The following is an 11059-nucleotide window of genomic DNA, read 5'->3' on the forward strand; positions in this document are numbered from 1 at the left end:
CGAAGACATTGCTGCCCTGGCATGTGATGCTTTTCCAGCATTCTTTCAGTCAACATCAGTCTGAAGTTTAGATGGCTGATCGTGTGCTCAGGGTTGTCCTTTTTGAACAGGATGTAGGAGTTCAGCACTGTAATGTTGAGAGAGAGAGAGAGAGAGAGAGAAAGGATAGATAGACGGACGGACAGACAGATGGAAGGATGAGAGAGGAAGGAAGGAAGGGAAGGGAAGGAAGGGAAGGGGAAGGGAAGGGAGGGAGGGAGGGAGGGGAAAAGGAAGAAGAGAAGAGAGAAGGTGAGAAGGAAAATGGCCCTTATCTGTTTTTCCTGTGCACACGACTAGTTTATATTTCCCCACATCCATGTGGCCGGGTCTATGAAATATAACCAGAAATGCTGTGTGCCATTTCCAAGCTAAGATTTTTTTGAAAGAGGGTAAGCCCCTACCATGCCCCCTCCCTCTCTCACCAGCTGGATGCAGTGCAGTGATGCCCTGGGTGGGGGGCGGGGCAGCGGGGAGAGCCACCAGAGAGAAGGAGCCTAGGTCCCCAATTCACGGTGTAGAGGAAACCCACCTGCCAAACAAGAACATCCACATCATACTCTTGCATAAACAAGTAGTAAAGTTCTGTTGTATTGCACCATTTTACATTGAAGCTATTTTTTTAAAAACCACAAACTAAAATAAACATATCTATAGCCTCTCTAGCCTTATTTCCACTAAGGTATGCTGCCAGGTTTATTCTTTGAAATGTTTATCTCATCACAAGGGCTAGGAATATACTAATAATAAACTTGGCAAGTGCTAAGAGCTGCTGATTTTAATCTCTCTCAAAGGGATAAATTGGAGTTTGTTTTACTGGAACACATCCAATCAAAAGATAATATCATTTTCCTTAGAATGACTGAGCCAAGCAGGTCTTCCTTTTATGCTGTTCTGGTAGGGGAGAAAAGGCAGTGCTTCTACGTTCCAGTAAGCCTAGGTCCCCAATTCACTGTGTAGAGGAAACCCACCTGCCTCTCCAATCTCTAAGTTATCTGCCTCCCATGATTATTTAGGTGGATAAGGTTGATGAGACAATGTTTAGCAATTCTTCTTGATTACTTCCTTTGACACGTCTACCAGTAACAAGACTGAATAATGCTCTCATTATGTAAATATTTCTTATCTATTGCTCAACTTACAGATGACCTCTGGATGACAGAGATATATGAGAATGTACTATATAACAGACTCTGGGAAAAATTACCAAAATTGTAGAAGACATAAACCCTTGCCTCAAAGTCTTTACAATGTCATGATGCATGCCAGTTAACAAATGCACAGGGAAAATTAAACAGGAAAAACATTGTTTTATGGTACCCAGATAACAAGAAGAGGAAACTACCTTATTGGCCTCACAGATAAAACACTTATTTAAAATATTTTTTACCTCAAAATCAATGCCAAACTTTTAAATTCTACATCTTTGTGGGAAAAGGCTCAATAAACATTCCCACCACTCCCATACCCCACCATTACCCATTCTAGAATGTTCTCAGGAAGAACTCTAACACTATAGGTATCATGTGGGTATGGGCTCCTAAGATAAGTGTCAGAACACACTGGGAAGGAGCTCTGAACTTGTGAAGCTAAGAAAATGAAAATATTCTATTCATTCAGCAAGAAAATGAAAATATTCTATTCATTTGGCTCTGCCTAGCAATCTGATCTTGGACTAGTTCCTTAACCTTGCTAAGTCAGTTTCCTCCTGTGTATAAAATAAAACCTAGATTAAATGACCTTTAAGACTGTCTAGCTCTCTACTCACTTGATTTGGAGATATAAATATGTTGAGAAATAACATTCAACTGCTAGTTTCCCAACATATCCATTTTTTCAAAAGTCCATTGACGTAATTCAAGTTAGTCAACACGCCAGCTATTTATTCCCCCAAATAAGTGCTTCATGTGTAATTTACAGTGCCAATCTTACAGCATGTTAGATGAGAAGAATTCCAGGAAGCCTGCTGAGTGATACGAACAATTATCTTGATCACTTGTTGATTTTGCTACTGCTCACACGCATTCATTCAACAAACATTGATGAATGTCCACTATGTACCAAGCATTATTCTAGGTGCTTGGGATATATCAGTAACTGCAATAGACAAAAATTGTCAGCCTAAGTGCAGCTTACATTCTAATAGAAGAGTCAGAAGAAACAAACAAATAAATAAAAAGTGGTAACTTGCATATTAAATTACAAAGTGATAAGTGCTATAGGGAAAGAAAAGCAGGAAGCAGCAGCAATTTTAATAAGGTAATCAGGAAAGGAATTTGGTAAATATCCCTAGAAAATGGAGTTTTATGCTAGCTTCAGTTTTATTGGTGACAAGCTATGTGCTTGTAGGCAAGGAATATAAATTATTTGTCTTATTCTTCAGGTAAATGGTAAATTCTTAAGCCCTTTCCAACAATCCATCCCAGAAGGTTCAGATGTGCCATACTTTATGCTTCATGTGGCTCCACACACCTGAAATGGTCTCTTCCTTTGACACCGTCTCCTAAACTTGCTTACCACAGACTAAAATTTTTAACGGACAAAAGCAAAAATGACAGCGTTAAGAATGAAGCAACCAAGTAAATCACCACGTACAAGGATTAGTCCATGGACACCCTTAGCCTAAAACCGTATAGCAAACCAACCAACCAACTTATCCACATAAAGTGCTTGTTCTATTATAAGCAGTGTGCTGAGGGGCTAAGAAAAATACTGGAAAATATACACCATGATTCCTACCCTCAAGAAATAAACTGATGAAACTAATATAATATTGAATGTCAAATATAATTGAAAAAAATTAAAATTGAAAAAAGAAAGAAACTAAAATTTTCCATTTTCACAGCAGCTGGCCTGAGGAAAAAAATAACATACCCTATAAAACCCCTGTACCATCCGAATGCCTTGTGGACTAATGACCCAAGAATGTAATGTGAGACCATGGGTAATGGATGCTGCATCTCTGAGGCAATCATACGCATTTGGGGGGACTTATTTTAAGCAATGTCAGTGCATATTTGCTGATAAATAAGACATTATGACAGCTGGTCACCATGGTGGCATGCATATTCTCACCTCTTTTGCATTCACAACGCTTCAGAAGAAAAATAATAAATTATTTCTTTTAAAATAACAAACCATCAATAACTACAATTTCATTTCCTATTTATGTGGGACCTTAAATGTCTCCAAGTATAGCAACTTCCTTCTGAACATGATTCACTGTTCTTTACTAACCACCTGCCAAGTGCCATTTCCTTGCTCCCGTATATCTAAATGTTCTAGTACCCCAAGACAAGGTCAAGTGCTCCTAAAATACATTCTCAGGACACCCTGCATGTTTCAGTTGAAGTCTTCTTTTCAGTTAATTGTAAAATTATTTGTTACGCAAATGCCTTCACTGCCAGATTATAGACAACATAGGACAGAAACATCACCATTAAAGCTTAGCAGAAGGCCTGGCACTTAGTAGATTTAAACAAATAAATGATTGACTTTTACATAATTTTTACATTCAGTACAATCACATCTCCTCCCTCAAACTATTACCAATTAGTGATCAATGCATCCAGGCTTCATCACTCTCCCTTTATCTTACCCTTTCTAGAACACTGTTAAATAGGAGAAAATCTAAGTGATCAATAAAATCATATACAGAAACTGTTTTTTTAAATAAACAAGTATGACATAGCAATATGATGAGTTAACTAAGAAATAACAAAGTGAATTTGTGCAGACATTTCCAGCTCTGTCACTGCCAAAAATAACACCTGCAGCAGCTGTGTGTTTGCCCTCCATCCACTCTTGTGTGCTTCTCTAGTGTCTAGACTTTGGTCTCTAACATAGTCCTCTGCTATGAGGAACAAGAACTTCTGATTCCTTAGAAAGAGATTATGACAGGAAACAATAAGGAGAGTTTGGAACATCCTGTTGTTTCCAGATGCTTTTAAGAATGACAACACCAAGGAGGCTTTCAAAGGCCCCACAGCCCGACTGCTATAATTTGGGCTTCAAGTAATAGTTTTGTTGTGGTTAATTGGAATATATTAAACCTGTAAAAGGATCTAAGTTGATAATGGTACTTAAAGGATAAAAGGTAATATAAAGTATTGATAAAGGTAGTTGTAATATAAAAAGATAAGTACAATAGAATATATTCTATATTTTAATAATAGAAGAGTAATAATGTATAGAGACCTTATTTTTTCTATTAAAGTTATATGTGTTTAAATTATGTATATTCTGTTTAATTATATATATTATATATATACTTATCTCTTTATATTACACCTATTCTTATCAATACTTTATATTGCCATTTATCCTTTACTTACCATTATATATACATTTATTACTATGTGGATACCACCTCAGTAAACATAGGGAAGGGAGCAGAGAGTGAGCTGAGTAATCTGGGGAAAACAGTTACTGGAAGCACACCAGGAAGGACTGAGGAGCACGAAAGTTCCTATCTAATAACTGGAAGAAAGAGGAGCTCAACGATTAATCAGTGCCTGTGATTGCACACACAATTACCAATTAAGAGAAGCATTCAACTATGTTTTCAAAAACGATGGATCAGCTAAGTTTCTAAAGAGAAAGGATAATTATAGAGCCAGTCCTCATCTCTTAGAAGAAAAAACTTCTAGATGATCCTACCAATTATGATAAAATTCTTTAAGGAATACATACATTTTAAAAATGCCAAAACACCAGGTGAATAAAATTTAATAACAGGACAATGACTCAGGCACTGCTGCCCATGGAAAACTTAAAGATTAAATTATTTCTGGGATAAATGTCAAGTTTCAAAAGCTAAAATCTGTATGAAAGATAAGTGCTTAAAGTCTCATGATATAAAAGGTAAAATTCATGATTTAATTGTAAAAAAAAAAAAAAAGCTACTCCATCCAATGCTCCTATAAGCGAGTTCAATATTTCAGCCAATAACTGTTGATACTCAATTACTGCAACATCATACAAAACCTTGGGTAATAATCAAAATATTAAAGCCCTAGAAAATTATCAAAAGAAGTATAACAATAGCCCATGGAAAATATAGGATCTAATACAGAAATAATGAATTAAAGTTATGGTGTTGATGCTTTAGATTTATCCTTAACCCTAAAAATATTTTTAAATCATTGTATTTATGTATACTTTATCTATTTAAAATAGCCAAAAGAATCAGATATACTACCATGAAAATGCAGTTTAAATTACTTCAAGGAATTTAGCCAGTTTGCAATCATTTAAGTACTTGGGAAAATTAGGTTTTAAAATTTTACAGGTTTACAAATTATTTATTGTTGTTCCTCTCCATGTTCAGAAGTCTCTGGAACAAAGGATCAAGCAATAAGAATTTTAAATATGCAGACAACTTCAAGTCTTTGGCTGCAATTGAGTTCCTACAGGGCTACAGGTATTCAATATATATTCCTGTCCTGTATTTAGAGGATTATTCCTCAATCACATATTCTAAGAATATTCCTCTGGAGCAGGGGTCAACCAAATCTTCCTGTAAAGGACCAAATAGTAAATGTTTTAGTTTTTGTGGTCCAAGAAGCAGAATCAAAGTTATTACATTGGTATTCACATACTGAGAGAAAATAAATTTCCACAATTGTTTTGATAAAAATTCAAAACATCGTAATGAGCACATTTTTTTTTTTTTTTGTAATATTAGTCTAATGAGAAAAACTGAATTTGGGGGAAGATAACATTTCATTTAACTGGGATTCCAAGTTAGTGCTCTTCGTTGAAACCAATGACAAATGTTCAACTGTTAATGCTCACCCATATGGGATCTAACATAATTCATCTTTCAAAAAGTCTTTTCACGCAGATAGCTACTGACAAATACTGATACCAGTCCACAAACGTATTATTTTAGCTGAGCATATTCATCATTTGAAAAGCATTTATAGGATCCTATTAGATTCTTTTCTTGATTATCTGCCTTTTAAAATATGTCATTACATTAATCACCTCCAATTGAAGGTAAGGGGAAAGCTCTTCAATTGCACAATCAAGTGGGTTTTAAAATTCGGAAATCTCCTTTATACTTGCATGGAGGTCCAAAAAATGTGCTGAAACTAGTTTGAGCTTAGAAAATATATCCACTGCAAATTTGTGTGGGAGTGGACATCTGGATTCTTGTTTTAACATTTGAAAGCATGGCAAGTGTTTGACATTACTTAAGATTCAAGCAACATTAGTTGTCATCAAAATGACTTTACTACAGTTTAAAATTTACATAAAATTGATGTTTTGCCTCACAATTTTAGGTTGAATTCATTAAGAAACATTATGAAGTCTGCCTCAAAGGCTAATTTTCAAAGCCATTCAGAGTTCCATTACAGTTGAGGCTGGTTCTTCCCATTAAGAAAAATTCAATTTTGGCTCTCAGATTTTAAAAAATCACAATAAAACTTCGCCACTGCTGAGCCATCAAACTGATGTGTGGCAAGGCAAAAGAGAAGATTCAGCTTGTTTCTGACAAAAATTCAAAGAATTGATGAAGGTTGTTCACAAGAGCAAACGAAGTTCACCATTGACACTACTGTTTCAGCAACACATGGTAGACTCAAATATTTTCTGCAAAGCACCTGCTAATTCATAATACCATGAATAAACTTTAAACATCTTACATTTTCATAAGACTAGTAAACTTGTGAACTAAGCTTTTTAAAATTTTTATCACTGTAAGTTGTAATACATCTAAGCAGATTCTTCATGTTTAATTTTTCTCAGTTTCTTTGAAATATTTCCCCTTTAGTTGTAACATGAAGATTATTCATAGAGGCTAATTCTTTTTTCACTTCAAAGTCAACACTGACTTTTGGAATAAAAAACAACTTAGTGTGAATAATCATCTTTTGGATTCATCAAGAGCCAAGAAAAACCACTGAAATCATTTGCCCTGATTTTTGATTCACTATTGATGTTGTTCCAATGTCAACTAATAATAATCCTAAACAAGTTTATTTTCTCTGGAAATATTCTTTCTGTTGGTGCAATCAATCACAATGGAATTAACCAACTCTTGGTAGTTTTCCTTATTTGGCTAACAAATAAGCCACTCAAAACTTCCTGTGCCTTCAGCCTCATTTTTGTTCTTCATTTTTGTCAAGAAATTCTGCTTTGATGGTTAGAAAAAAAATTTTTCTAATCAACTGTCACTTTGCCATGAATTGGAAATACTGTGATGAGTGCTTAGTAATGTTGATGTAGATCGTATTTTTGTGTCATAAAATATTTTTCATCTTTTAAATTTTCTTCATTTAAAAATGTAAAGTAGTCTTAGCTTATGGACTATATGAAAACCAGCAGCAGGCTAGATTCAATCTGCGGGTCACAGTTTGCCCACCTCTGCTCTAGAATACAATATTTCTCTCCACTCTCAGATTCAGGAACTAGGATCCAGAAAGGTGTGTGATAAGAATCAGGTAATCACCACTTATTGGCTTCTCTTCCAGGTAAGGTGGATCCTGCTTTGTTAAAAGTCTGATTATTTCTACTAGATTGTTTATAATCTAGTTCCCATAGAACTAGTGGTTGCTCACTTTTAATTATCGATAGCCTTTGGAAAACCCTTTAGTTATCTCTAATGTCACCCAACTCTGCCAACATTAAAAGCATTTCCGCCCTTCGCCTTTTGTATTGGAAGGGTACATGGTCATTGGACAAGATACTGTTCAAATTACTTGAGAAGTAAGGCCTTCTAACAGCCAGAGAGGCCTCTGATACACAGTTAATGCTAAGAGTTTGACCTTCATTTGAATCTGAGACTATGGGGCATAGAGAAGGCTATGAAAAATCTATGCCATTAAATCTAGACATTTCTAGAACTGAGAACTGGGCTACTGGGACTCTAGCTCCTAGTTTTACAATTCAGGATTCTACAAAGATGACTCAAAAGAGAGCCCCCCATCCTAGCCCCACAGGGCATTAGAGAATCTCAAGCATTCCAGTGATCGCGGCAGATCCTCCACTCCACTCCTCACCCCTTATCTCTACATCCTACCCACCTTTTCATGTTTGGAGGCTCCCCTTAGTGGCCATGGCTAAGTGGAGGCCTGACATAGTAACCAGGCCCCTCACATTGATATTCGACTGTATACAGACTGAAACAAGGGAGAAAACAGTTAAGTCACATGCAGATTAGACTGTGGATGTTACAAAACCTCCTGCAAAGTTACTTGGTAGGCATAGTCAGCAGGGGGGAATCTGAAGCTTCTACTAAACCATAACAAGATTAACCTAAGCAAGATCTGTTAGTTCAAACCAGTGATGTTATCGGTCTCTATTTCATCTTTTGTAGCCCCTTGCTGACTTTTTCTTTCCCCACCTCACACCTTTTGTTGCTGACTTAAAATGAGAGATGTTGAGGAGGCTACAGCCACTGGTTAGTCTAAACTTGCTTTAATCACATGGAAAAGAGGCCTCAAGGATGAGAAGTAACAAGGGTACGTCTCTTGAACCTCCACTCCCAGTCCACAGTATCTTGCTGAAGACCCAAAGCTAATTATTCTTTCAAAGGCCACCCTTTTACAATGGCAAAAGTGTGTGCCAAGGGTCACTCTTCTATTATATGAGTGTGGGGAGGGTAACAAGGCAGAGACCTGGCACAATGCAAGCCCATTGGTGGTGTGAAGCATGCTGAAGAGAAGAAATTAGGATCCGAGTCATAATGCTTTAAGTCAAAAAAATATATCTAGTTTACCGAATAGAGAGATGCTTCTCCTTCCTCAAAACAAAATGCAGTTATACCTTGGTGTGGGGAAGCAGGGGGAAATAAGAGAGAGCACTTCTTAATATATCCCGGAACAGCCTTCAAGAGTTGTAACTGGAGAATGAATGCCAGAGACTGAACTCAAAACCAAATTAAGGGGTAGTGAGCCAAACAGGCAGTTTATTACTGCCAAAGTGGACAGCGCCCTCTGGTGGGAAAATATTTTAAACAGCCCTTAAAACACTAACCTGTACCTGTTTCTACAAAAAAATCCATATGGAGGCAGCTCGATGGCAATTATAATTAGCTAAAATTCTGAAAACAAGTATTGACACAATTGTACTTACTAATAATAGCTAACAGGGGGCACTTATGTGCGAAGCACTGAGCTAAGCAAGCATTTTGCAAGCATTACCTCATTTAATACTCAAAACTGTGTGAGCCAGGTATCATTCTCTCTGCTTTAAAATTGAAACTTAAAGCTGCAACTTGCCCAAGGAGCCCCAGTTAATAAGGGGGGAAATTATTACACTTAAATTTTAAAGCCTAAAAAATCTGACTCAGAAAACCACACGCAGAGAGAGCAAGGACCACAGCAGAAATTTGGAAAGTATTTGCTATACGTTGCTCATTTTTCAGAATAGCGATTTTGCTTTAACTTGCAATAGTGAAATAAGTAAATCGGTTTCTGAATAAATTATTTGGTGCTGTATTAGTTTGTCAGGGACATCATCATGTCCCTTCCAGCCCTAGCTGAGCCAAGTTATTCATGATATTCCACTCTCTCATCCAAGCTTCTGAATCCTCTTCCAAAATACTTTTTTGCTCATTTGTTGTCTTATACTCTTGTCCAAAAACCCAAATCAATCACTCAGTAAATCCAGTACTGCAACCCAAAGCAAATCAATAGCCCTCTAATCATCATTCTGGGAACACATTTTACACTAAAACATAATAGGAACCTCAGTAAAAGTAGCTCTTTACTTCTGAACTAAAACTAAGGCCTGCATTCCAGCTTTCTTTACTACCTAAAGAAATTACTAACATAATGCATTTACACCATGAAATTAGTTTTTAAGAACTACTGAAAGGGAAATGATTGGCTTTAGCATTTGGAAAAAAGTTCAACTTGACTGCAAACACAAATCAACACGGTGACTAACAAAAAAGTTAATATTCGTTTAGGCTGTATCAAAACCATTGGGCCCCTTTTGCCCACAGAACACAATACAAAATTCTTAGCTGCGCATAATCAAGTGCCTGAGATAGGCCCCAAAGCCACTTTTTCAGCCTCATTCAGAGAACAAATATTTATGTAGTGATTTAGATCACTGCTAGGCACTATCCTAGTTCTGGAGGATGAAAACGGCACCTTCAACATTAAGTGAAGAAAAAGAAAGTAGGCGTAAAGGGCAAAGGATAATGGTATGGGGAGTGGTGAGGGTCAGGGTAGGCCTCTCAGATAGTGAGGGAATCATGGAGTATTTGTGGAAAGACTGTCCAGATGGAGGAAAGTGCAAAGGCTTGGAGGCAGAAGCATCAACATGACCAATGTGGCTGACTCACAGAGCAAATGGATTGGGAGTTGAGGGGTGAGGAGAGGTGTTCGCATGCCACACAAGGATTTTTAGGCTATAGTAGATTCATATTTACTCTGAGGTGGGGAAGCCACTGGAAATTTTGAGAAGAGATGTAACATTATGGGAATGTTTTTAAAGGATAATTCTTGGTATAGTGGGGGGATCTGAATGAGGAGGCGTGAATAGCAGCAGCCTTATGTCTTATTCCTAGTGCTTCAGCAAACTAGCTGTATTACCATATTAGCAGGTCTTATTTACTGAGGTCTTATGTGCGAGGCATAACATCTTTTAACCCTCGAAACAAAAATGCAAAGCACCTATTAAAAATGGGAGGGAAAACAAAAAAGACTCAGGCGAGGTCAAGTACCTCATTCACAATAGCTAATAAATGGTGGAAGCATAGAATCTGCCAGATACTAAAGAGCGAGTTTCTTCCACTACAACACACAACATACTCATCCCAAGTCAATAATAAATTCTGTATTGGACCTTTTTAGCACTCAAGTCTCTGGACGTATTACCCTCTGCCTAAAATAGATAACCTTCCAATTTCTTTGATGGCAAACTTGTTCATTTTTCCAAGTAAACTCAAGTATTCCCTCCTGAGTAAAATTATTCCTGATTTTCTCCCAGGCCACTTAGCGGCTCCATCTTCTGTGCCTTTACAGCAGTTGCTCTATCTTCATTTACCTGAAACGGTACTTAC

General features: G+C 36.9%; 1 protein-coding gene across 4 annotated transcripts in view; it reads right to left on the minus strand.

The window, feature by feature from the left end:
• The window catches only part of LOC120585063 (legumin J-like), a 37480-nt gene that overhangs the window by 26280 nt on the left and 141 nt on the right, over positions 1-11059 (minus strand). The window contains exon 1 of one of the 4 annotated variants that reach the window (XM_039841281.1): positions 465-2880. The exons of 1 other annotated variant lie outside the window; for it this stretch is intronic. The gene's annotated coding sequence lies outside the window, so the exon portion shown is untranslated. Of the gene's footprint in view, positions 1-464; positions 2884-11059 lie in introns of those variants that run through there. 2 more of the 4 variants (XM_039841289.1, XM_039841263.1) reach the window with 2 other exon arrangements.

Source organism: Pteropus medius, unplaced genomic scaffold (assembly GCF_902729225.1).
Source record: "Pteropus medius unplaced genomic scaffold, Ma_sr-lr_union100, whole genome shotgun sequence".
Classification (NCBI taxonomy): domain Eukaryota; kingdom Metazoa; phylum Chordata; class Mammalia; order Chiroptera; family Pteropodidae; genus Pteropus; species Pteropus medius.